This window comes from Chrysemys picta, chromosome 9 (assembly GCF_011386835.1).
Source record: "Chrysemys picta bellii isolate R12L10 chromosome 9, ASM1138683v2, whole genome shotgun sequence".
In the NCBI taxonomy this organism is placed as follows: Eukaryota; Metazoa; Chordata; order Testudines; family Emydidae; genus Chrysemys; species Chrysemys picta.
In genome coordinates, this window is record NC_088799.1 from 22,670,625 (window position 1) to 22,698,044 (window position 27,420).

A 27,420-nucleotide genomic window follows, 5' to 3' on the forward strand; every position below is an offset into this window, starting at 1 on the left:
TCTACTGACACCTCAATCTGGGACAGTTCCTCAGATTTGTCACCTAAAAAGAATAGCTCAGGTGTGGGAATCTCCCTTCACATCCTCTGAAGTAAAGACCATTGCAAAGAGTTCATTTAGCTTCACCACAACGGCCTTGTCTTCCTTTAATGCTCCTTTAGCGCCTTGATCATCCAGTGGCCTCACTGATTGTTTGGCAGACTTCCCAATCTCATGTACTTAAAAAAATTGCTATTAGTTTTCATCTCTTTTGCTAGTTGCTCTTCAAATTCTTTTTAGCCCTGCCTAATTATATTTTTAAATTTACTTGCCAGAGTTTATGCTCCTTTCTATTTTCCACAGTAAGTTTTCACTTCCAATTGTTTAAGGAAGCCTCTTTTACTCTGCTGTTTAGCTATGGGGCCATTTTTTGATCCTCTATTTTTTTTTTAATTAAAAAAAAATTTACTTTTAATTTTTAAAAATATTCATATAGTTTGAGCCCCTAAGAAGTTTCCATGCAGCTTGCAGGCATTTCACTCCTGACTATTCCTTTTTATTTCCGTTTAACTATCTTCCTCATTTTTGTATAATTCCTCTTTTGAAGTTAAATGCTACTGTGGTAGGTTTCTTTGGTATTTCCCCCCCACCCCACCAGGATGTTAAATTTAATTACATTATGGTCTCTATTACTAAGTGGTTCAGCTATAGTCCCCTCTTTGTGCGGATCCTAGGCTCCACATAGGACTAAGAATTGCCATATGAGTTGCTGGACCAGCTCCCAGAAAGTAGTCATTAATGGAGTCTAGAAATTTTATCTCTGCATCCAGTCCTGGGGTGACATGTTCTCAGTCAATATGGGGATAGTTGAAATCCCCTATTATTGGGTTTTCTAGTCTCTCTAATCTCTCTGAGCATTTCACAGGCACTGTCACCATCTTGTTTAGGTGGTCAGTAGCGTATTCCTATTGCTGTACTATTATTCAAACATGGAACTTCAATCATTAGAGATTTGTGGGTACAGATTGATTCATTTAGAATTTTAAATATATTTGACTATTCTGTCTCTCACACAGTGCTAGTCCCCCACCATTTGTACTCTGTATTGCCATGTCCCATTGATTATCATCATTCCACCAAGTTTCTGGAATTCATATTATATCAATAGCCTTGTTTAATACCAGGCATTCAAGTTCACCAATCTCAGTATTTAGATTTCTTCCACTTGTGTACAAGCATTTATAAAATGTGTCAATATTTAGTTGTCTGGCTTCATATGATGTAACTGAATGGGACTATTTCATTTAACTGTTTCTCTTCAACTCCTACCCATACTTTTTTAAAGGGGATTCTCTATATTCTAGTAAAGTCAGGAATTTTTAAACCAAGGACTAAGGGAAAGCCAACAGGTGCAGAATATGCTGGTCAGACAGACAGGTCCCTTAGGGTAGGATTTATTAATTTTACATGCCAGCAATCTGGTTTAAGTGGAGCCTACTCTTCCAAAAGGTTCCCCAGTTTCTAATAAAAGGTTCCCCATCATCTCATCCATGAATTGAGACCCTGAAGTTCTGCCTGTCTAACTGGCTCTGTGCCTAGAACTGGAAGCATTTTATTCTCTTATCAAACAGCCTAAATTTTGCCCCCAAGACCTCTCTCCTACCTTTCCCTATGTCATTAATACCTACATGTACCACAAACACTGGCTCCTCCCCATTACTGCATATAAGTTTGTCTAGATGTCACCACGCTGTTCTCCCAGTCATCACAAACAACTATTTACCTAATAATCAAAACCTCATTACTGTTACCTGTCTCATCCTAATAATTTGGGTCCCTTCTCCCAGAGAGGTATCCCTCTCAGTGAGAGAAGATACCATGACATCATCTGGAAGGAGGGTCCCAGCTATGTTTTCCTTCACTCCAGCTTGATGGTGGTCTTCCCCAAAACTTTCATCATCCTCGACAGCACAGAGGCTATCAGACGGGGGTGGGACTGCTTAGCTGTGTCCCTGAAAGTCTTCTCAGTGTACCTCTGTCTCCCTTAGCTTCTCCAGTTCAGTCATTTTGGTCTCAATAGCCCATACTCTGTCTGATGGCCATGGGTTCCTTGCACTGAATGTACAGATTTGCCACTTATTCATGAGGCAGGTAATCATACATACAGCATTCAGTGCAATAGACTGGATAGTCCCCATTCCATTGCTGGACTTCTACCTGCATTTTTACTCTTGCAGGGTTTTTTTGTTTGTTTGGTATGTGGGGGGGGGGAAGCTATTGGTTTAAGTTTAGAGTATTTTATTAGGTGTATATGTCTCTTGCATTCCCTCTCAACTTCCCTATTCACTAGGTCCTCTTGTTGCTTAGGAGGAGACTTTTTAAACTCCTGTTCTCCCTAAGTTGGCCCCACCCCTTTGTCAAGGGATCAAAGGATAGTAGGCAGGAGGCTAGTTAGTAAGCTATCAGCCTAGCCTCGCAGGCCACCTGGCTCAGAGAACAGCCTACTAAACTGACCATACTATAAAATTCAAGCACACAAAACAAACTCACCCTAAGGGTCACATAGTGCTCCTTCTTCACCTGGAGAACTCCTTCATAAAACTCCCGTTTACTGCTCCTGTTCCAAAGACTCCTTTGGGGGGCAAAGCAAAATAATTTCTCTGTGGTTTATCTCCACCTCTGATAAAGGTAAATTTTCTAAATTATAAGCTGTAAGCACATTTCCTTTGAGGGCTGTGTTCTTACCGGAGTGTAAAATCAGAATGGAAAAATTGCTTACCTCTTTTCCTTATTGACTCAGGTCAGAGTGGACAGAGAAGGGCACTGGTTGCTGCATATCCCTCCCTGGCTAATCTTCTAAACCATATCTACTTATTTTCCTGATAAAAACATGTTTTTATTATTCTCACCGCAGAGCCAGGAAGCTGAAGAAGAGCAAGCTGTATTCCATTCTGCCTCATAAATCAATAAAATTGCCAGCTCACTTCTGGTCCTGGAATCTTTATTGTTGGTAATGATGTATGAAGCAGAAAGCAAATTTTATTTTCAGAGCAGTTTGCATTTCGAACAATCTTGCTTTGACTTGTACACTGAACAGAGCCAATACAAGAATCAGAGAGAATGACTATTACAACGCACACATACATACACACACACACCAAGAAGTTCATGTTTACAATTGCTTCTTGGGCAAGCTCATTTTAATACCTGAAGAACTCTATTGCTTACATTATGACCAGCAGCCTTCTGAACATTTAAGCCATATTGAAACAGGATGTAGGTTAGCAAATATTCTGTCTGCTGGACAGAAGGTGAAGGCACTAAGAAAAAAAAGGGAGAATGTTGAAATTCTGCTCAAGGACAAAAATGTGGAAAATATTCACCATTTCCACTTTGTCCCAGGTTTATAACATGAGTCTACTTTTATCAAGTGTATTAGAATTACAATTGCTCTGTTTTCTCATTTATCTAGCCTTTCCTTATCTGTATCTCCTCAATAATTTCCCATGGAAAGTTTTATGTTCCTGTTTGTTTCAAACTCCATCTTTCTCTTGTACATTTCCCCCCCAGGGTGTCTGTATTCCCTTGCATTTAGTATTTTTTCCCCATTCATTTTGAGGTAGTTTTATTTTAGCTGTTAATTGGCATCACATTTCCAGTTTCCCTATTTTCATTCTTTTACCCAGAGTAGCATCTTGTAAACCATGAGTCATTCCCACCCTATGCTGTGCCTCTCATTCCCTCCAACATTCATTCCACCCAGCCCTGTGAATGTTCCATCTTTCCCTCTTATAGTCCTAGATCCCAAAATATTCCCTTTACTGCAACACTTAGAGTTATCCATTTCTACTTCCACTCCCCACAACAACCCAATCCCTCTTCTGACCTTGAAAGTCCTCTAGGTCTTCCACACTCACAACAGGAACAAGTAGACCAGACAAGTACTGCATCATTAAAGTGCGCATCTCTAGTCTGCTTGTTTCTCACTCTGAGCAGCGCTGAAGGAACACAGAAGTCCCCAGAGCCAGAGAGAAACAGAATTTAAAGTTTTAACAAGTCAATTTCACAATCCATGCAGCTCCCTCAGCAGGCAGGTGAAAAAGCATGACAGGGTTTGGAAGTGACTGAAATCTATGATTACGTGGGGAAATGCAATAGCTGAGAGACTATAAATGGATGAAAGAGGATTGAGAAAGAAGTTGGAGAGAGACATGAAATTATATTTAATTTAAAGTATTTTATGATATATTTAATCTGAGGAATAAGTGTGAAGTTCTATAATAGACTTTGTACACATTAGGTTAAATGTATACACAAATAACTGTTTGTTTTTATACAATTTGTCTGCTTAGAGTTCATCCCAAGGGACCATCTGCAAGTCTAACTCCCCCCACCCCGCCCAAAATCCCCATTGCAGACCCTTTGATTCTGCAGATCTCACAGTTACAAGATGTTTTGGGAATGTTACATACCCAATCCTGAACTGGGTGTGGGGGGGAATAGAGCTTGGAGGGGGAGTATGGGTGGGCTCAGTGGGAGGACCAGATGCAGCTGGTTGGGGCTTGGTGGGGTGGGGATCCAGGTGTGGGTGGCTCATGGGGGTAGTCCAGGTGCAGGGAGAGTGGGGCTCATCGGGGGTGGGGTGGGGGGATTCTGATGGGGGGGGGTGAGGCTTGGCAGGAGTGTCTGGGTATGAAGAGGTCTGAATGCACAGGGGTTGGGTGGATGGGGGAGCAGCTCCCAGTACAGGGATCCCTCCCCCTGAAGCTAAGGAGTGATAGGTGCAGTAAGTGGGGGTGGGGGTTGCAGAGCTTCCTTCAGCTGGGGGAGAAATATGGGGGTGGATCTGACCCAACCCCAGATGCCCTGCAAGGGAAGAGGAAGTCCCGTCCTTCACAGCCCAGCTGGGACTAGCAGCTGAGCTCAGCACCAGGCTAGAAGCCATCAGTCCCACCTCCTGCCCCACAGTGACTTATCTCTGCCGGCTGCCCAAAATATACTGCTGGGGAGGGTCACATGACCACTCTTGTGCTTCCCTTTGCATTCCCCATAAAGTCATTTTTCTGCAGGGAAGCAAAGAAAGCTGCAGGGGACATAAATTCTGTGCATGCACAGAGGCGCAGAATTCCCCCAGGTGTAGTATATACAGAATGGATAAACATTCAGAAAGTACTCCTGCCCTGAAAAATATATATATGGTTCCTAACTGTGTGCATTTAGAAACCTGTCTATATCAACTATATTGGCATAGGAAAATAAATACACCTCTCCCCCAATATAATGCTGTCCTTGGGAGCCAAAAAATCTTATTGTGTTATAGGTGAAATCACGTTATATTGAACTTGCTTTGATCTGCCGGAGTGCGCAGCCCCCCGTAAAGCTGAGTAAGCCTGTTTTGCTTGAAGCTAATACCGTTTGATTATTTTTTGCTGTTTTTCTATTGGCTATATGACAGCCTACGGTGCACATCACTTATCTTAGTTGATGCATCCCAACAGCTATAATCGAGTGGCCATAATTTATGGCTCCTGCACTTGCCCATTTAGATTGGCATACAATTATTTTTCTTGCAGCAAGATAGAATGTAAGGGACCTTGGAAAGAAAGCGTTTTAAGGGCTCTAGGCTCAGGCAAAATGTTATGCATCTTTTGTGTGTGCATATGTTTATCTAAAATAGCTTCTTGTTTAAGTGCTACATTAATTTTGCTTCAAGCCTCATACTATAATGACTATACCATCCCATCACAAACTGAATTTATAAATAGCTCCTTTTCCTCAGTCATAAGTAGGCTGGTTTTAGTCACTATTACATACGCAGTACAGAGACTTTCAATAACATATGCTTAGTGAGGCACAATTTAATACGAGCTTATCGTTTCAGGCCAGAAATGTCTTGTGTCACATCTCCTAAGAATTTAAGGTGCTACATGTGCTGAATTACTGCTTTTGGTTTCAGGTATAGCCATTACAAGGCAAAAATTGAAGATACACACAGTTTATCTGGGGGGTTACTTTTAGCAATGTTGAAAATTGTTTGCAAAGGGCGGGGGGCAGTTGATGTCAAAGATCTCCACACATGCTGGGAGCTTACCACTGTGATAAATGAATGTGAGTCTTTGAAAGATGCTCACTCCATACATCTAAAGAAGTGGGCCATAGCCCATGAAAACTTATGATCTAATAAATTTGTTAGTCTTTAAGGTGCCACAAGACTCCTCATTGTTTTTGCTGAAACAGACTAACACGGTTACCCCTCCGTAATTTCATATTGTTCAAGCCAAGACCTTTTTCAAAAGGAAGCCAAATTCTTCCCTATAAAACCAGTGTGAACCCACACTAACTGTTGAAGTCTATGGATTTTCGACTGATTTGGAGGAATGAACATCATAATTTGGGCCAAATGAAATTTTATTTATAAAATTATATGGGCATAATTTGCCTAACATAATACATCAGAAAGCTTTTAAAACAACAACAACAACAACTTAAAAAAAGCATATACAGATGAGTGACACAGTATAGAGTGTAGGCCATTTCACTGATGACTGGAGCAGATTGCAGAACAACAATTAACTAACATGAAAGTAGTAGAGTTTGTGCCTTTCCCCTTCCCCATGCTAACTAGAGCAAGTCAAAAGTGTGTTTTCCCCCTTGGGGAGGGAAAAAAAGGAATTTAAAATCCTGCCACACAATGCCTCATAGGAGCTGTAATTCAGATGCCTCAAGTTCCCATTCTCCTCTAAGGGTTGGGCTTCTGGGTCAGACTACATCTGTCGTGATGCACCATGGTCTCCCCTACTGGAGAGCAGAAGATTGCAATATGGGAGTCCCTGGCCATGGTGCCTCATGGGAGATGCAAGTCCAGTCATAGAGCCCGGGCCAAGGAGGATTACAGGGACATGAGATAACTAACCTATAACTCCCATAAGGCACTGTGGCAGCATTTTCAAATCCAAAATATTTTGAACAAAAACAGAAGTTTTGTTTTCTGGCATAAGGTTTTTAGACAAAAATAGAAGTTTCTGCTGAAAGCAGATGCACTTCATGAAAAATTATGTTAATCAAAAACCCAATTTTCCATTGAAAAACAGTTTTGACAGAAAATTTGACGAGAAAGCCAATTGACTCACCAAATTAGAGAGATTCATTTCTACAAAGTTTCCTTTGCAAAGCAAAGGGAGACTGTAGTAGTTCCGGGGTGGGGCTCGTCCCTTCCTGGGGCGCCTGAAAGTCAGGCCGCCCCGCTACAAAGCAAATAACAGTTAGGGCCCCGACCTTTGGGTAGGGGCTAAGCACACACTTAGCAGTTCAGAGCTCAGGCCCTTATGCAGGGACTGAGCACACAATTAGCAGTTCAGAGCTCAGGCCCTTATGCAGGGACTGAGCACACAATTAGCAGTTCAGAGCTCAGGCCCTTATGCAGGGACTGAGCACACAATTGAGTTCAGAGCTCAGGCCCTTATGCAGGGACTGAGCACACAATTAGCAGCTCCGGCCCTGGGTCAGGGCGGGGCAGCACACCAATAGTCAGTCAGTGGCCCAGGCCTTGTAGCAGGGGCTGGGTCAGTTTGGGTTAGCCCAGGCCCTAGGTCAGGGCGGGGCAGCCAACAGATAGTCTGTCAGGGGCCCAGGCCCCTTGGACAAGGAGGAGGAGGAGGAGGAGAAGAGACTGCCACCCAGCGTGGGGTGGCAGGGGGGGGGAACACAGGCCCACCCACTCCACTGTGTTCCAGCCCGGGGCCCTATCCGCAGCAGTCCTTCTGCCGCGCAGTCAGTGGGGATCCTGACCGCAACACACTGACATGGGTTCGGGGTCTGCTATCCCCGGGCCACTTCCCATCTCCTCCTCCATGGGTACCTGCTCCTCCTGAGTTTCGTCTGCTGGGTCGCAGATCATAGGCTCCTCCGGGCCCCAAGCACCAGGTAGGTCTGTCGCTCCCTCTGGGCCCTCGGCAGGGGGAAGCTCAGACCGCTCCCCAGGATACCGGGCTCTCGGCAGGCTCGGCCAGTCCTCCTCAGGATACCGGGCTCTCGGCAGGCTCAGGTCCGTGGGAGCTCGGGCACCAGCGTCTGTCCTCTCCCGCTGCCGGCCAGCTACTGAGCGCTGGGGCCTGGCCTTTATACTTCCTGTCCCGCCCCTTGACTTCCGGGGGGCGGGGACAGGCCGCGGTGGCTCCGCCCACTCTGGCGGCTTTTCTGGCTCATCGCTTCCTGGGGCGCCTGGAAGCCAGGCCGCCCCGCTACAGAGACAAAAATACACGCCTTATTGATCAACCACATCCATCCCCTTATATTCACCTGGTCTTTCCCTCCACACTCAAACTTGTCTATTTCATCCCTGCTTGTGTTACGTTTAATTCAGATTGTATGCTACCTTCAGCATGGTTTGAATTTAACTTGCTTTGTGAGATTTTTGCTTAACACTTTTTGGAGGTTCTTTCAATAAATTAGAAGAAATTGGAAGTCACTGTACTATTGCTACTGTACCCTAGCCTAGCTTTTATAGGGGGTGGTGGGGAGAAAAAGGCCAGTCTCTGCAGTGTAGACACACTCCGACAGGAACCTGTAGCAATCAGATGTGACTGCAGCACATGTAGTCATACCCAAATTAGATTTGACCTAGCTAGTTCAAACAATACAGTGAAACCGTTGCAGCATAGGCAGCAGCATAGGCTGGCTTCTCAAATATGTACCCCTGTTGCCATGGCTTCATTGCTATTATTATTTGAGCAACTGTACCTAGATGAAATCTAGCTTGGGTATATCTACACATGCTATAATCACACCTCTGATTGCGGCATAGACAGTGGTGCTATAAGGAGGACTTTGGGATGTCTGACCACTGGGAGACACTCACAGACAGAGGACTGTTCTCATGGGATGGACTCCACCTGAATAGGGAGGGAAATAGACTTCAGAGATGGAGGTTGACAACTGATTAAAAGAACTAGGGGGGAATAGTTGGGAGATGCTCTAGTAATCTCCAGGCCTTATTGTAAACATTGAGCAGCAAGAAAATCAAGTAAGAGAATACAGCAATGGAAAAAGGATTGGAACACAGGGAAGGAGAATAGACATCAAGAAGAAAGATTGGTATTGGCAGTAACAGTCAGGCAGGAAATACTAGCAGTAGAATTACCGTACCTAATAGACGAGGAAGCTGGTCAGAGCCAAGCATAAACAATTAAGAGGTCTGTATAACAATGCAAGGAGCCTCTGTAACAAAATGGAAGAACTAGAACTACTGGTGCAGGAAGTGAAACCAGATATTATAGGGATAAGAAACATAATGCAATAGTAGTCACACCTGAAGTACAAGTTTTGAGGGGTATGTGCTGTTCAGAAAAGAGAAGTAAAGGTAGTGGAATAGCATTGTATATTAACGATGAGGTAAACTGTAAAGAAATTAGAAGTGATGGAATGGATAAACAGAATGTTTGGGGAAGAAAGCTAACACGTGTTCCACTGGGATAGTGCTTGGCATCTGCTATGGTCCTCCAGGATCCAGTTTGGCAATGGCTAGAGATCTCTAATATTTTTAATGAAATAAATACTACTGAGAATTGAGAGATTATGGGAGAGACATTTCCCACATATACATTGGAGGACATTTTCCTGGATGTGATAGTGGATAGATTTCCTCACCAAATAGTCACCAAACCGACAAGAGGCAAAGCTATTATAGATTTAGTATTGGTAAGTAGTGAGGACCTTATAGAAGAGCTAGTTGTAGGGGACAACCTTGGTTCATGATCATGAACTAATTCCATAAATGTCTGTTCAAGGGGGCTTAGAGGGCTACGCAGCCTAGTGGTTGGAGAGCTTGACTTTGACCCCAAGTGGTTAAGGTGCATCATTTTTTAAGTCCTCCCACTCCACTGAGCTCCCAGCCCAGGGCCCTGTGACAGTCAACCCCTGAGTAGGGGACTTTCCAGCAGGGAGTCTACAGCCACTGCCCCAAGCTATTTCCCATCATTACCTTTCATTTTTGGGGCATGGCCCCTCTAGTTCAAGTTGCTGTGGTGGCCTGTCTCTAGTAGCACCCCCTTGTGGACTTTGGGTGGTGTCCTGCTGCAGTCCCAGTCCCTCAGCTGTAAGTGGGGCAGCTGTAAGTCTGGTGGTGGTGTAAAAAACCACAAGGTCTCTATGCTTTGTTCACCTGGATACCTCTTAGGCTGGGTCTCCTAAATCTCTTCCTCAATCACCTTTAGCCAGGGAGATGGTGCTAACTTCCTGGTGGCTACCTTGGCTGGCAGGCTAGTGACGCTGCCTATAGCTAGCTTCTGCTTCTGTACCAGTCAGCCCTGAACTGAGCCAGGTTCTCTCCCCTCACAGACTGGCATTGGCTGCAGGTATAACAGAGAGGAGCTATCTGGTTCTCTTTACCCCCTTCTGTACTGGTGGGCGGTTTCTCTGCTTTATCTCAGTCTGCAGTTGGGGTCCTTGATTTCCAAAAAGGCAAACTTTAAAGAGTAACAGGAATTAGTTAGGGAAGTGGACTGGACTGAAGAACTCAAGGATCTGAATGTGGAGGCAGCTTGGAATTACTTTAAGTCAAAGTTGCAGAAACTCTGAAACTTGCATCCCAACCAACAGGGAAAAAAAAAAAAATCACAGGGAAGGGTTGCAGACCAAAACTGGATGAGCAAGCATCCAAACATGTTATCAACAGAAGGCAGAAAGGGTACAATAAACGGAAGATGGGAAGAACCAGCAAGGAAAGCTACCTCTTGGAGGTCAAAGAGTGAGAACTGCCAAAAATCAAGTCAAGTTGGACCTTGCAAAGGAAATAAAAACCAATAGTAAAAGGTTCTATAGCCATAGAATTTAAAACAAAAACAAAAACCACCACCCACACAAGGAAAAAAAATAGGAGCACGGAGGGTGGGGGTGAGGGGGGGAGATAAAATATAACACGGTTTTACAAAAGGTAGATCATGCCAGACCAACCTGATCTTTCTTTGAGAAGATAACTATTTTTAGACAAAAGAAATCCAGATCTAATCTACCTGGATTTCAGTAAGGCATTTGATACAGTTCCACATGGGAAACTAGTTAAATTGAAGATGGAGATTAATATGAGAATTGAAAGGTGGATAAGAAACTGGTTAAGGGGAGACTACAATAGGTCATACGAAAGGTGAACTGTCAGGCTGGAGGAAGGTTACTAGTGGAGTACCTCGGGGATCAATCTTGGGACCTATCTTCTTTAATGTTTTCATTCATAACCTTGGCACAAAGTGAGAGTTTGCTAATAAAATTTGTGGATGAAAAAGTTGAGAGGTATAGCCAATACAGAGGAGAACCAGAGTGTCATACAAGATCCGGAGGTCTGACAACTGGGCTAATAGAAATGGGATGAAAGGCTTAGGCTTTGGCTTCGGCCATGGGTGGTGTGGCTTGAGCTTCAGCCCCGGGCCCCAGCAAGTCTCAACCAGCCCTAGTGACCCCATTAAAATAGGGTCGTGGGACCACTTTGTGGTCCCAACCCACAATTTGAGAACCGCTGGACTAGATAATCACAATGGTTCCCCCTTCTGTCCCTATTCATAGAATTTAAGGCAAAGAAGTGAGGCCTTGTCTAATATCCCACAGGATCTGTGGAAATATTAAACCTCCTTCTTAAAACTTGAACAGAGTTTTCAGTGTTCAGGTTTTGTGCTGAGTTTGGAGACATCAGCAGTAGGGCTAGGTGGGCCACTCCCATAAAACGCACAAACATTTGAGATTTGATTTTTTTGAAAATGCTGTCTCATAGTTACCGACTTCTAGCTTGGTACCTAGATACTTCAGTGACTGATGCCATGTAAGATACTGTGGATATTGAATCGATACCCAAGTGCATAGGGGCATGTTGTCAAGAGATTTCCAGCTTAGCTTTCCAGACTTCAAACGTTTGATAAGCATTTTAGTTTTTTTAAGCTTATGCAAAAGAAATATTTTGAAGTTCTCCTTTTGATAATCTAGAGGCCTTGGCTGAATGTCTTTTATATAAAAAGGTGAATAATGTGCATTATATGGTCAATATCTGAAATCATTTTCAAATAATGCAAGTACCACCTAGTACTAACACAATCAAAGATCTTGATCCTTCATTTGGATCCCATTGCAGAAGTGGAGCTCAAAAATAATTTATTTTATCAGTGATATCTGTTGGTAGAAAATATCCACTTTTTGTTTAACCAGGAATTCTAATATTGTGTAGCAGCCTCTGTCTTACTTCTGTTTTGCATCTCAAAGGATCTTTGGCAACAAAATTCAGTCATAAAACTATGATAGCAAGTTCTACTAATCTCCCCTGGAAGAAGTCAAGAAAAAAAAAAAGTGGACTTTTTTTTTCCCTTAAAAAAGCAATTTTAGAATTAGTAAGTTGAATGATTCCATTAAGACAATAACGCATCATTAAAGAATTCATCTATTAGTCCATTTTAATCAGTAACTAAAAATTAACTGAGGTTTAATGTAATTTAAACTAGAATGTTCATAAAATCAGATTAGAAAAATTTTATATGTACGTACAAGGTCCAGTCAGATACAAAACAGACCACCTTCTCTCCTTTCCACTCCCTTTTGTTCTCTGAACCATTCCTAAGCAAACATTCAAGGCCCAAGTACTTGATGCATCATTTATGCAGGGTTAGGGTTTTTTTTTTAAACTGCATCTTGGTCCCCCTCTCAGCCAGCCAGCCATTTTAAAAACAAAAATTGGAAGTCTTCCTTCCATCTATCAACATATGAATATTCTATAAAAGTCCTTTATAATCTCCTTAGCATTCCTGTTTGATCCGGGATACACAGATTCAGATATTCCTATGAATGAAGAATCTGTACTATAATTTGATATTAATTTTTTTTTCCTTTTGAAAAAGCGCTTAAAGAAAATTCACCAACGTTCTAAAGTATTACTGAAAACTTGATGAATTTTGTAAAGAAAGACTGAGTGCTGGTGTTCTCATTGCTACACACAGTAATCTGATAGCTAAGAAACTGTTGCAACTATTAACATCATGCCCTGGTTTTCCTAACCAGAACTGAGAACATTCAGTTCCAAAGGACTTCAGTTTACCAGCAGTTTAGTCCACAGGTGAAGATAATGAGAAAGTGCTTCCAAGGAAACTAGCATATTATGGTAGGATTGTATAATCCACTGATTAGTGTGCTTTACATGTCCTCTGTGCCCGATCCACAGAGGATGAGAGTAGGTTACAGGTCACAACTAGAGAGCCTGTCTCTTGAGCTCAAACTGTTTAGTCTCATTCATTTTGTTCCAGAGGTCCCTGGTTCAGTCTTCAGTGAGTTAGTCAGGATGGCAGCCATCACAACAGCAGTACTCAGTAGCTTAGCTTGTTTGGAGACATTTGTTTAATATAGAGCCAGAGGTAGGTAGCGCTAAGGTCAGCGGAAGCTCACCCCAAGGGCTCACATGGGGGGGAAATGGTATTGGCTAGCATTTTCACACACAGCTGCTTATGTTTAGAAACTTAAGTTACCCAGTGTTTATCCTGTGGCCCTTCTTTTCCACCAACCAATGCATAAAGTTTCTCTCTATCCTCCATGATCATTAATGATAGCCCTTCACTGTGTTCCTGAAGACTGGTTGCCAAACAGCTAAAGAAATCCTTGATGAGATGAAATTTATCAATTTGAACAGCAGACTAATTGAAAGGATAAAGGTCCCACGTACTGGCTGCTGCCTGTTTTAAAAAGGGAAACCTCAAGTTAACCACAGCCATCCCCATTAAGGCTGAAGGTTCAGAAATGTGGAGACTTTAAGCAAATTTAATATCTAATCTGAATAGTTGGTGTATGTTCATTACCTTACATCAGTGACACATGGCATGACTACCAGAATTTAATACTAAGAAGGCTGCAGCAAAGAACTAGATTTTAGGAACATACCTGAGCTAGCCAGGATCAGGTTGCAGAGAGAACTGCTATGATGTCCAGGTAACTCTGGCTACTCCTTATCCTTGACTGAGTGAAGGATTGCAATTGGGTCACCAGCCACTCATGCTGGCTGCTGCTTGCTCTGGGGAAAGAGAAGGATATGGCTGCACCCTGCCATCAGCTGGGGGGTGCTCTGGATGAGCAGCTTGCCCCTAGTTCTAGCTGTTCCTTAATGAGAGAAGGGGGGTAAAAAGGCTGCCCTTTGCTCCCAGGCTAGCCAGCTCTGTCCCCAGCCTCTTGCTCCCTGACTAGGGGGTTCTTTCTATGGTTCTTTGGGGACTGCTTGCAAACCCCTGCAGCTAGAGATAACAAGAGCATTGCCCACTGTCTCTAGCCATTGCTCTGCAACTATAGCCATAGGTGGGTTGGAGAGCTATGTTTTAGGTTACACATCTATAGCTAGATTAAACAGAGATTCTGCCTCTCCTCAGAAGCCCAAGTCAGGAGAGTAAAACTTAGGCAGTAGCATTGCAGAAAGTAGCTAAAAACAAGAGCCATAAACAGGCCTGGCCACAAGTCCCATGTTTTCCCTTTCCAAGGCTATGTAGCCAAACAGGCTGCAATCTCATTTATTTATTACTTGGGAAAACTTGAGGCTATCCAGGAAGGATGAATGTGACAAGTTAAAGAAAACACCCTTCCATCCTCATTCAACACACATACAGGAGATCGACAGGTAGCCATTTCCAATCATTAAATGAAATATTTGTCAGACCTAATTTGAGTTAATAGGTGAATTCTGGAATCTTAAAACAGCATGACTGTCAGTGCTGGATTTAGGATGCTACAGACCATGCATTAAGTCCTGCTAGGCTAATGGAAGTTTATTTACTACTCAGATACTATCTTAGTGAGCATTAGAGCTGGTCAAAACATGTGTAAGGTTGTTTTCCCCTGTTGAAACAGAAGTGTTCTGTGGAAATGAATCAGAGCTGGACCCACCCAAAAATAGCCAATAGCCTGGTTGTTGGGGAAAATCATTTGGGGAGCCTGTATTCCAAGTGAATGCCCTAACCACTGAGCTAATGACTATTCTCATGTTTTTTGCAAAAAGTTTTGAAAGGTTTCATTTTCATTCTGCATTAAAATGAAACATTTCAAACCCTCAAAATGTTTCATAAAATGAATCATTTTCTGGCCAGGTTTCCAAGTTTCCCTAGCCTGTGAACTTTTGTCAACTATATTATTTCTGGTTTCAGAGTAGCAGCCGTGTTAGTCTGTATCCGCAAAAAGAAGAACAGGAGTACTTGTGGCACCTTAGAGACTAACAAATTTATTAGAGCATAAGCTTTCGTGGACTACAGCCCACTTCTTCGGATGCATATGAAGTGGGCTGTAGTCCACGAAAGCTTATGCTCTAATAAATTTGTTAATCTCTAAGGTGCCACAAGTACTCCTGTTCTTCTTTTTATATTATTTCTGTATTTTCTAGCTTCTAGTGCATCACCACTATTGCTGCATCAATACTGGGATAGATACTCAGCTGATGCAAGTCAGGTCAGCTCCACCGAAGTCCATTTAGGGAGGATCTAGCCCACTGCCTGAAGAGCTACAGCACTTCACATTTTTTCTCTGTTCTATATATATTTGCATACTTGAGATTTAAATTAAAAACTTAATGTATCCCTGCAAGTGAATCTGCACACTAACATTGACATTCTGGGATAGGAGGAGAACAGATTGCACTTGTATTAACACACGACAACAGCTTCATGGGACTATCCTCCTAATGCTGAATTGTTTTGATGCTTTAAAGCCTTAAACCCAACACTATCATACAATGTAATTTGGCTTAATAAAGCCTTGAAAGGATGGCTCAAGTGTGCTGATTTTCTTCAGAATACATTGTATCCTATAAATAGCATATTAATCATTTAAGGCTATCAGCTATGGTTTCTGATTTTAAACAATACACTCCTTGAATATCAATGGAAAGGGAAAGCAAAGCTGCCTCCCTCTGTTCAGAGCTGAAGCCAGAACAAAACTCTCTCACCTCTTGGGAGCTAATTAGTGGAGAAATACTTTGCTGGAAATTTCCAGCAATCTCTTAGCACGGTGTCTATTTGTGATGTCATGTCTTAGATAATGCATCAAAACAAGAACTATTAGACAGCTCTGAGACCACTTTGTTTCATTATTTTCTAGATGCCAATTTTATACAAGTTAAAGCAGTGTTTACAGAATTCAAACATTTTTCCTACTGAATTAGTGAAAAGAGCATTTATTAAAAAAAAATTTCCCATATTGACAAGAGATAGCGGATTTTACAAATATTTATCCAAATACAAAACAAACAGTGATCTGGCCTTATTTCATGTTACTATACTGGAATAGAAAGAACTTCTCTGAAAATATTGGACTCCGGTTTATACCAAGATAATGCAATTTTCTAAAGTTTATGAAGATTATCAATTTATTACTATTATGGCAGGCATCACCCAGTGGCACTGTTACAGTCTTCCAAGCTTTTCTTAATGTGCAAGAAAATTTTGGGTCTTGGGAAGATTTGCTGTGTTAGCTTTCGGCAATGCAAGGTTTTGGTGTAAAGGGAACTTTAGGAGAGAAGAAGCTAGACTAGCAGCAGGAGAATTTGCCCTCTATCTTGGGCTCTGATTAGAGTAAGTTCTGGAGGCAGATATTCTCTGGGAGTGGGCATTGGGGTTAGGAAGAGATTCTTGGAAGAAGGGATACCGTTTGACCAGCTCATTTCAGGACTAGTGTAAATAAAACAAGTGACACTTAGATTTCTCCTCCACTGGAAGGCCAGCCATAGACACATGCCACCTCTGTTGGTGTCAGAAGAGATAATAGTATTAATGAACAGGTAACAAGCAGTATGTAAAGCTAAAGTACCATGGCTCTGTGTACAGACCCACTAGTCTAGTAACATGTAAATATGTGAATTAAACCAAACCAAATTAAGACCACTTTCATTCTTAATAAGTGTCCACATAAGGGTTTAATGTAATTTAACTCATCCACTTTAATATTCCTAGAGCGTCTCTGCTTAGACAAGCCCTTACATTCCTACCAGGAAGACTATTAAAAGCCCTAAACCCAACATGCATGATATTTAGGTACTGTAAGTGGGAACTGGTTTCACTCTCCCAGCAGATAATCAGAATTACACAATCACCACACAATTTCAGAACATTGGTATGTAGCCCCCATAGTAACGGGGAATTCCAAGAATTGACTGGTGTGAATGTAAAGAGTAATTGACTCAAGTGAAACTTCACTGCATTTCATGACCTACTGCAATGTCTGAGTTGCTAGAGAAAGTTAATTTTAATAAAAGCATAAGTTGAGGAAATCTTACAATTTAATCACAACATAAGTTATTGTACATCACTAAGTAAATGGTGCTAAATTATTCTTGTCATACTGTAACTAATGCAGAACTGGTTTCCCATGGCAATGTTCCCAGTTTAATTTGCTATACATTTATTGGTTCAACTATATTCCCCACACTTGTTTAATATATTGGTACTTTTCAACAGATCAATTCCAAACAAATTCGTAGCACAAAAAGAAATTGCTTAACCCAAGAGCAGAGTATAGTTGATTATCGAAGGAGGGTAATATTTTAAACAGGAAGGCAGACTGCCCCTATAAGTACAATTTCTGTCCTCATTTTCTGTGAAAGGGGATAGAAATAATTGACTCACTCATTTTTGTTACAACTCAGTAGAAGGATATGAGTGACAGAACTAACAGTCAATTATAATTAACTAGCACTCTCAAGATCTATTACAACTGCATTCTCCTTCCAGTTTTATTGTGGACCTTGCTTTATATAAAGCCTACAGTGCTTATTTTCATTAATTACTGCTCTGAGAAGCCTCTTATTTAACTGTGCCTTGAATGAAAGATGAGCATTGTAAACTAGTTGGTCTCAAAATGGTCTATTTTAATACTTCTTACAGTCCAGTGAAATCAAATGTAGGGTGCATTCAAAGTATAACATTTTGTACACTGGATATTTTCATAAAGATGCTATTGCTAATTTAGGGCCCAATCCAATTCCCCTTGACTTCAACAGAAGTTAGATTGGACCATTACATCAGAATAGCCAGTCCACAATAGAAATAAAACTAACACCTTCAAAATACTGTATCCTTGAAATCAATTTAAGTTTTGAAATATTTACAAATCATACTTTTAGGTGTTCCATGATTGTTAGAAGTTGAAGCATCTTATATTTATGGGAACAAATAAGCTTTTTAGTTACTGTAGCATTTCCAAATGAAAGCAAATGTGAACACGTATTTATTCAGAATAAATTAAGGCCTTGACTCTGAGCAGGCAGCCAGCTGCAGGATCGAGGCCTAACTTGTATATACAATATTTCTTTATTTAAAGACATACTTCCATTTTATACATGAATATGGAAACTATCCTTGCCAACAGAGGCCACAATTCAGAAAAGTATTTAAGCACATGCTTAAATCAGTCACTATTGAGGATGCAACTTAACCGTGTACTTATATCCCATTGATTGTAGTGCAGCTAACAAAATAAAAATCTCCATCCTTCTTTGACCAGTCGACCAAAAAAAAAAATTTTTTTAAAGTTAAACATTCATGTTAAAAAGCCCCAAACCAAAAAAAGTAGCCACACTCCCTGAGAGTGAGAAAGAGGAGAGGTGCTAGGAGCTGTCAGGGTTGTAAAAGCCAAGCTGAGTGGGTACTGAATGCACTTGATACAAGCTTGCTGAAAGAAGAGAAACCCTCTCAGAGGCAAAAGACACCCAGAACTCCAGGTTTCAGAGAGATCTGCAGCCAAAACAAACTGAAAACCACTGAGAGGAAGGAATACCGAAGGGCTCATTCCTTCACCCCTTATTTACAATGTTATTGACTCTCTGCTGGCTGTTCCTTCACCCTGAATAGTAGTCTCTCCAAGGCCTGACAACCCAGGCCTCCAAAGTCTGGCCTTCTCCTCTTTTCCATCTGGTAGGGTAGGAGGGAAAGAAATATCCTTTTTGGCAATTAGCCAGCAGTTTTACCTCACTCCGTAGGGCAGACCTCTGAATTCATTCCTTGGGTGGCTCCTTGACCAACTGCTATTGAGGAACCTCCTTAAATAGTCTCCAGCCTCTCTGGCAGTCACCCCACTCTGTTTGAACTGCAGCTTTTTACCTCAGATGTTGCTATTCAGCCATTTAGTCACAGCTGGGGAAGTAACAGTTCCATACATTAACCCCTTCATGGCTGCTACAGTTGGGAGTTTATAACCTTAATGTGATATTGAGCACCCATGTATTCAAATCCTACACACTAGTCTAATAATCTTTGTACAAAATAGGCCTTGAGAGGTATCATTTGATAAATAACTCACTGATCATTAAATGTTCTTCCATGATGTATGGGTGTGACGTGTATAGAGAGTTACTAAAGTGTGTTTAAACCAGGCATGCCGCGGGTTAGTAAATAGGTCTGCCCTGAACAAAGAAATGTGTTTTCCCCACCTCGGAGTTACTTCCAAAGTACTTTGAAAGACCATGAGAATGTATTTACATGTCACATAAATGCGTCCAGCAAGCTAACAAGGGGAGGAGACAAACCTCACACTAACAAGTGTAGGAAGACAGCATGGGGTCTACACCCAACAGGAGAGAGAAGCTTGGTCTGGGTTTTACTTTTCAAAGAATATGATGAAAGATTTCCTGGTCTATAAGGACAAGTGTGTGGGGGGGGGGGGTCTGAATTTCAAGTGAAACTATTGAATCAATTGGCTGTATACAATATTACTGTACTATAAAAGTGCATAAACAGGCATTTTCTAAAAGCTAACACCATTCTGAAATGTATATTAAACACAATGTAAGGAATTATGGATACTCATTGATTTTAGGTTGTACAGTCTGCCGAGACTGGAGGCAATTTCACAGCTCTCTGGCTGTCTTCTGTAGAAATTAAGCATGGAGGGGGGGGGGGCGGGATCAGAAACAATGGAGGTCCCTTTTACATAGAAATCAGCTGAGGGATGGGAAAGCCCACAGCCCGTCCTGTCTCTTGAAACAAGTTCACTGGACTTTAAAAAATACAAGCAAAGCCAGAAGCCATCTTTGACATCCATCACTAGACCAATACAAGGGACTAGAGCTCTTGTGAGTGGAGAAGAATGGGTCCTTCAACCCAGGGGACAGAGGTTGAAGTCTCCGGGAACTAAATATAGAAGAGAAACCTGCTTATCCAAAGAGTGTACCTTTCTAAATTAAGTTTTAGACTTTTAGAAACTTGATTTGTTTTACCTCTAACTTTTTCTATCTTCGTTCCTTATACTTGAACTCACTTAATCCCATGTATATTTTGTTAAAGAATTTATTTCATTTTTACCATAAGCCAAGTCAGTACTGTGTTTAAAAGAAAGGGTGTATTTACCTAAGTTAAGTTAATAAGCTGTGATGTGGTTTGGTCTCTTTCTAGAAGCAATAAACGTTATTATTTCTCTGCTCTATCCACGAGAGGGCTGGATACTTAAGGGCAGTTTTGGAGTAATTTGGGACTGAGTGTGTGTTGTGGTCTTATTGCTGGTTGTAACCAAGGAATGCGGAAGCCAGAGTATCCCTGGTGTGTTGCTGGCAGGCTGCTGGGGTCAGAATCTGGTGGGCTAGGCCTGCAGCCACACACAGACACTCAGGGTGTGACCTGCATGCTAGTAGGCTGGTTATGAGCATCCCAGGTTTTGATGGTGGGATCACCATTGTTTCTGATCCCATCATGCAGCAAAACACTGTGAGGCACCCAGGGTTACAGAGCAAGTGGCAACAGAACCTCTCACTGGTCTGGTTTTGCCCCTCCTTCCCTCCACCCAAGTCCCAGAACAACCCTCACACCCATCATAGGCACTAAATTGGGATCAACAAAGTATCTATCCCAGAAATTGTTTTGTTTAAACCTGGATTCTTTTCTATTGTGGAACATGCCACCTAATAAGCTCCCATAGGTGAAGAACTGCATCCAAATTCTACAACATCTCATTCCCTTCGATACACTCAACCATGTTTTTATTCAAGCATGGTTTGGACAGACTTAGGTATAGAAGAAGTCAGCTCACTTGTGTGCCAGAGACACTTCCAATGTAACAATTAAACTTAGTCATATTCCATTATTGCCAAATGGACCACAGTGATTTGGCAACTCCTAATGCCCAATTTCTCATCAAGTCCTTCCTCTTGGATGCCATTGTTGGTCTCTGGGTAATGGATTATTTGTCATCTTTGCTAGTAGTTTCCCCTTCTACCTCCAGCTAAGTTGAGATAGAAGGGTGTCCTTCTCTTTCCAATTCATACTTTCTCAACTTAAGTCATTTCTTTATCACTTCCAGACTGGAATGTTGCCATGTGCTCTATCTTAAATCCACTCAAGAACTAAACCTACTGCAGAATGTGGCAGTCCACCAGAGAAGAATCAAGCCCTGAGCATATTTAACTAGTTCTTCATCATCTGCATTGGCTGCCTGGGGGATTCCAGGGGGAGTTTAAGGTACTAGCGTTGAATAAGAACATCCCGCTCCTTGTGTCATGCCATGCTGCTACAGTTAACATCCGTAGAGGCACTGAATCTAGACCTCTCAGTATAGAGGATAGGGGGCTGCTGGCAGGTGTTCACCACAAAAGCCCCTTCCTTAGGAATACATAACTTCCCCCCTACTCTGAAACAGTCTTGATCTGCTGACTGTCAAGGAATACTACGAGGTTCAGCTGGTTAGGAGAGCTTTGGGGTAAGAAAATGCTGTTTCAAAAAGTGATGTTTACTGTGGCTAGGATATGTATTTTATCTGACTGTCTGATTTGTTTGGGGGTGGGTTGTTTTAATACTTTGGCTTATGTTAACTATGATTTTAACATTGTCAGAGGCACCTGGAGCATGATAGATGTTCCATCTGGATCTAAAAGGCTAAATAAATGCATAAACAAAACAAGTCAACACACCCCCAACTTGTTTTCTCATTAATTGTACAGCTGCATACTATGTACTCAGATCAAGCAGGCTTGGGAGCAAAGGGTTGTACTAGAATGCTGAGAGTCCAACAAGGGAGTCTACATTTATGGTGCAAGAGTAAAGCATAATTTTGGCAAGATCACAATGAAAGTGTTAAATTCAAAATCTTTTGAAGCACAGAAGAATGAGAACTTACATGAAAGGTTCCAGGATATTTAGAGAAATAAGGTGAGTGAGGTAATATATTTTTATTTGACCCATTTCTGTTGGCAAGACACAAGCTTTAAGAAGAAGATGGTGTCCCACCCTCCACCCCAAAAAAAGTATTACCTCACCCACCTTGTTTCTTGAATATCCTGGGACCAACACAGCTACAACACTGCATACAGTAAATTAGGACTATAATTCTAACTTCAGATGTAGTATTGATTCAGAGACCCCTGAGAATGCATCTTGATTGCTGGCACAATTTTCAAGACCTGCAGGAAGCCCCAGAATTAAGGGCTCTGTTCTATCTGCATTCAGCTGGAGCAAATGTCATGGCATCTAGAGTTTGTCTCCAGTAAACAGGTCTCTAACACAGACTGAAGGAATCAATATCTGGGCTATAGTGCAACACAGATCTGTGTCATCAACACAGCAGCAGGAATCACCATCATTTTTGCAAACCAATTGTCCCAGTAGCAACATGTAACTAAACAGCAAAGGGCCTACTATAGATTCTTGTGGATTCCCACAGGTAAGATGAGTAGAACAGGAACAAAAAAAAAAAAAATCTCTGCCGGTCAATAAAATAAAGTCTGTTCAGAGCAAAGCAAAATTTGGAACGGTTAAAAAAAAAAAAAATAAAAAAAAAAATTCTGCAAACGTAAGTGGCACCCTACAGACATTCTAAGTCAGACAAAATCAACAAGCAACTAACCTCATCTGAAGTGTTTTTACAGCAGATCTTCAGTTGGTTTAAAATTGGGGTAGCTCTGGTGAAGTCAGTAAGTCCCAAAACTTTTTTCTGATGTAACATGGGATCAAGGTATAGAAGAGGTTAAGAACCACTGGTTTAAAAATCAGCGTAATACCAGCAAATCCAGTAAGCCTGCTATGACAAAGTGACCTAAGCTAATATCTGTGCATTTCTGCACTGTTTTGCAGGATGAAAATATTATGATGGATAAAGATCCAATTCATGCAGATAAGAAAACATTGATCACACAAGGTTTCCATTAACAGTACTGAAGAGCAGCAAATGGGGAAGCTCTTTTGAAAAGACACATGGGGATTTTGCTATTACATTAACCTCTTTTCCCTTATGAATCGGTGGTAATGTTCATATTACCTTCTGAAGAAACCAAAGGTGAGAGTGAAGCAAAGAGAGATTTAGATATTGTATTTCAGTATGAAATATTATAGTCCCATTATGATGAACAAGAGCAATTTAAAATATTCTTATTTTATCAAAAATATGTATATTGCACCCCACATACTAAACCTTTGCATGCATTTATCAAGGAAGTGAATCTCTAATACAACCCTTCGTTTCCTGGAGGAGAGCTTATTTTAGGTTCCTCTTGTTGTTACTGACCCATCCTTAGCATCATGCTGAATAAAATAAATAAACCCTGCAATTTAGCTAGTAATATCTCTTTTGGGGGGGGGGGGCGCGTCAAATAAGTGCTTGGTGCTGCTTTTTTAAGATTAAGGTGAGCTGTCAGATTGCATTTCTGGAGACTGACTGCCATATATTATTAAACAAATATTTTGGTAGCTCGTAGAGCCTTTAGCCAGGTTTATTTTATATGTATCTGGAGAAATTCATCCTGAAGTGACCTATTTGAATTAAAGTTTACCCTTGTTTTCTCATGCCTTTGACCCTAGAAAATCTTGCTCTCATATGGATTGTATATTTGGCTTTTTAAAATCAGCTGAAGGAACCAAATCCAACTTAGTGGCCATACTGTGATTATGGATATACCACCCCTACTTCCATGCTAAAACACAGGTTCATTCCTATAGCCCTAATTACATATATTTTGGAAAGGAATAATAGGTGATCATCTTGGCAATAGTTACTCAGCTTTAGATTGGATACATTGATTGAATTTTGTTTCATAGAAAGAGAAAATCATAGTAAACCTAATGAACAGTAATCATACCATAAAACCTAGAGTTATATGTCAGCTGCCTGTTTTTCTGTGCAAGGCCTATTTGACAAAGTAAGATTGTCTTCTCAGCATCAGAGTGGCAGTGGCTTTGTGTTCACGTGAAAATAAATGGTGGAGCACTTTAAGTAAACTTATAACTTTCATCAAAAAAAAAAAAAAAAAAAAAAGTTACATTCTGTAAATTACAAAAGTTTTTCAAGAGACAATCCTTTAAGCCTAGGAGGTTGCAAAACCCACCAGCTGATTTTGTGGATCCATTATTATTTTTTTTTCTAGCATATCTCCCTAATTCTCCTAGGGACATTGAATTCAAGTCTTAGCCTGCAAAGAGAAAGGCAAGATATGCAGTCGCTAAAGTCATGAATTCCTTCATTAACAAAGGAATATTTCTACAGTAGTGTAGGCTGGGGTCCAGGTTGGGGAACAATTCCATCACCTTTGTTTCCTATCAACCTCTGTTCCCAAGCTGGGGGCTCCCACAGGACTATCTACCAGCAAGCCAGAAATTAAAAGGATTTAACTTTCAAGATCGCCAGCCTAAGGAGAGACAATCTTATTTGTATTGAATTAAAAAAATAAACTAAATTAACTTTTTTTTTAAAGAGCCTTAACAAGACTCCTGTGATAAAGAACACTATATCTCTAGAACATTAGCCAATTAAAAATCCTGTCTTTCCTCTTGAAGAAATGCAATGACTTCTACAATAATTCCCCAAGGTGAGGTCAGGACTATAATGCACTGACGGTATACAATAGCTGTCTCATATGTGAAAAGATCCATTTATGAAATTTCATCATGCAGGAAGACTAACATGTCTATTAAAGGAAAAATGTGAACTCTGGGTCTCTCATTGGGGACTCATTTAAATGCAGTTTTGCTAAATTAGCTACAGTAAGGGGCCAAAGCAGGAAAGCTAACTGTAAACTCAGATAAAATAGCACTTGTCTGGTAACAGCAATTCATATTAAAGGACTCCAGTGGATACCAAGTCAGTAAATTTGTAAACCTATTTCTTCAACCTGTGTTCCCTGAAACAAGCCCAAATTCTGTGCCTGATACAGATATCTTGCTGATATCTTCAGTATAGGGTGACCAGATATCCCGATTTTATAGGGACAGACCTGATTTTTGGGTCTTTTTCTTATATAAGCTCCTATTACTCCCCACCCCCTTCCTGATTTTTCACACTTGCTGTCTGGTCACCCTACTTCAGTACTATGTTTTAAAAATCAAACAAGCTATTTATATAAAGATAAATTTTATAGGACACTAGAAAAATTTGCAAATACAAGTGGCTAAAAGTATTCTTGTGCATCATTGGCTAGTGAGTAAATAAGTCACAAAGGATAACTATTATTCTTTTATCAGCGCATTGGTTTTCCACTGCAAGGCCTTTTGCATTACAAGCAATATTTCCTCATATTCCTGCTGTTTAGATAGTTTTAGTATTTTATTAATTGAGTTCTGGGTCAGTCAGTTTTTAGAAATCAGGCTTATTCATGCCTACTTAAACAACAAATATGGGGTAAATTTACTGCATTCTTAACTCCAGTAGTATTGGCAAGAATTTTCTGTAGCCCAACTGAAAGTTCATGTCATGAAAATGTGTAACTCGCTCAATAAACTTTGTTTTAATAAGACTAAGAACCTAGCAAAAAAAACCAAAACCACCACCACATGGCCTATATGTGGGGAAAGTTGTGATGGATACAGTTTGAATGATTTGAGAGGGGAGAACATTTGTTCTTTCTGGACTGTGGCTGGCTATGTTGTAGAAGAGGAATAACTTGTTACATTTTTTGAGAATTCTATTTTCTGCTGAAAATATTTATAAAACACCTTTAGCTCCATGGCTGAGACACTTGGGCAGCTGAACAAAGATTATACACCTCTACCCCGATATAACGCGACCCGATATAACACGGTAAAGCAGTGCTCCGGGGGGGGGAGGGGGCTGCGCACTGCGGTGGATCAAAGCAAGTTCGATATAACGTGATAATAGTTTTTTTGCTCCTGAGGACAGCGTTATATTGAGGCAAAGGTGTATTTAAAAGTAAAACTAACAGTGACAGCATTAAATATTATATATTATAAAAAGATTCAAACAGATTTCCAGTAGATTTTTAGGATACAAAGTGAAACCAGACATAGTGGAAGAGATGTAAAGTTGCCTAATCATTTTGAAAGACTATGAAGTTAATTGAAACTACCCATTTTCCATTATAGGAAGAGTCATGTTTAAAGAGTGCTCTATGTTTATATATATATGTAAATAGTTAGTGGATAAACCAGTAGATGGCACTTAATATGTAGCATAATTAAACTTGTGCACTGCAAATGGCTCCCTCTGGCAGCTCTTTACAAGTGCCACATTTGGGGGCAATGGGGACTGAGTAAGTACTTTTGCACTTGCATATGGTGTTTTGCCAATGGAAATGGCTGTACCTGAGTCAAACTCAAACATGACTGGTCAGTGTTCTGGCTTGACCATTGGGGAAGCTTTTGCAGTGAAACTGGCTAGGCTTGTGTATTTTCCATCCCAGTGCATAGGCATGATCTTGTCAGGGTGCAGAATGCAGGACGTGAAAAGGTATCAGGATATTAAGGACAAGAATTCCCAAAATATGGGAAAGACAACATCCAGAGAAATAAAAAACAAAGTAGAAATGATTGACCATCACTCTGAGATTGTTAGCTATATTGACTCAGATGTACATATTCAAATTAACATTCATGCCTCCATTTCAGATTTCAAAATAGATAAAATTTCAGGAAAAATAGGTAAAATTTGTAAAACAAGTTCACATAATTTCCCCCCTTTTTTTCCCTTTACCAGGTCTTAATTGAAAGGAAAGCATTGGTCACATTTCACTTTCCAAATTGTAGTATATGCAATACTAGTTTGTACCATTAAGGCTCCTGTACTTTGTTTTCTGTGCTCAGTCCATTTATATAGCCTGTTACAGTTTATTCTAGTAAATGGAATATATATTGCAATGACTTTATTGGTCTCCATTTCTCTCTCCAACCTTTGCAACCAGATATTTTAAGCTACATGTCACACCTGCCTGTATTCATAGTTCAACCTTCCTAGCTTAGGTTTAGGCATAATAGTGTATACTATTAAAGAAGTTCAAACTATGAGACTTAATATTAATAACCAAGAATGAGGCCCCATTGTGCTAGACACCGTACAATTAGATAAACAGAGTGTCTAAGTCCCTGCCCTGAGCAACTTAGAAACTGAATAGACAAGACAGAGGGTGTATGTGTGAGGGGGAGGATGTAACAAGCAGAGTGAACTATGTGATGAAGGCAAATGTCATTTACGTTTCACAATTTTGCGGGGGGGAGGAAGGAGCATTTGTTTAGTTAGGAGAGGATA

The 27,420-nt window shown here is 40.9% G+C and overlaps 1 long non-coding RNA gene across 1 annotated transcript in view; it reads right to left on the reverse strand.

Annotated features, from left to right (window-relative positions):
• Positions 1-27,420, reverse strand: part of LOC135973566 (uncharacterized) — a 63,168-nt gene that overhangs the window by 7,347 nt on the left and 28,401 nt on the right. The window contains exon 2 of the long non-coding RNA XR_010590472.1: positions 2,530-2,611. This is a non-coding gene — a long non-coding RNA (uncharacterized LOC135973566). The remainder of the gene's footprint in view (positions 1-2,529; positions 2,612-27,420) is intronic.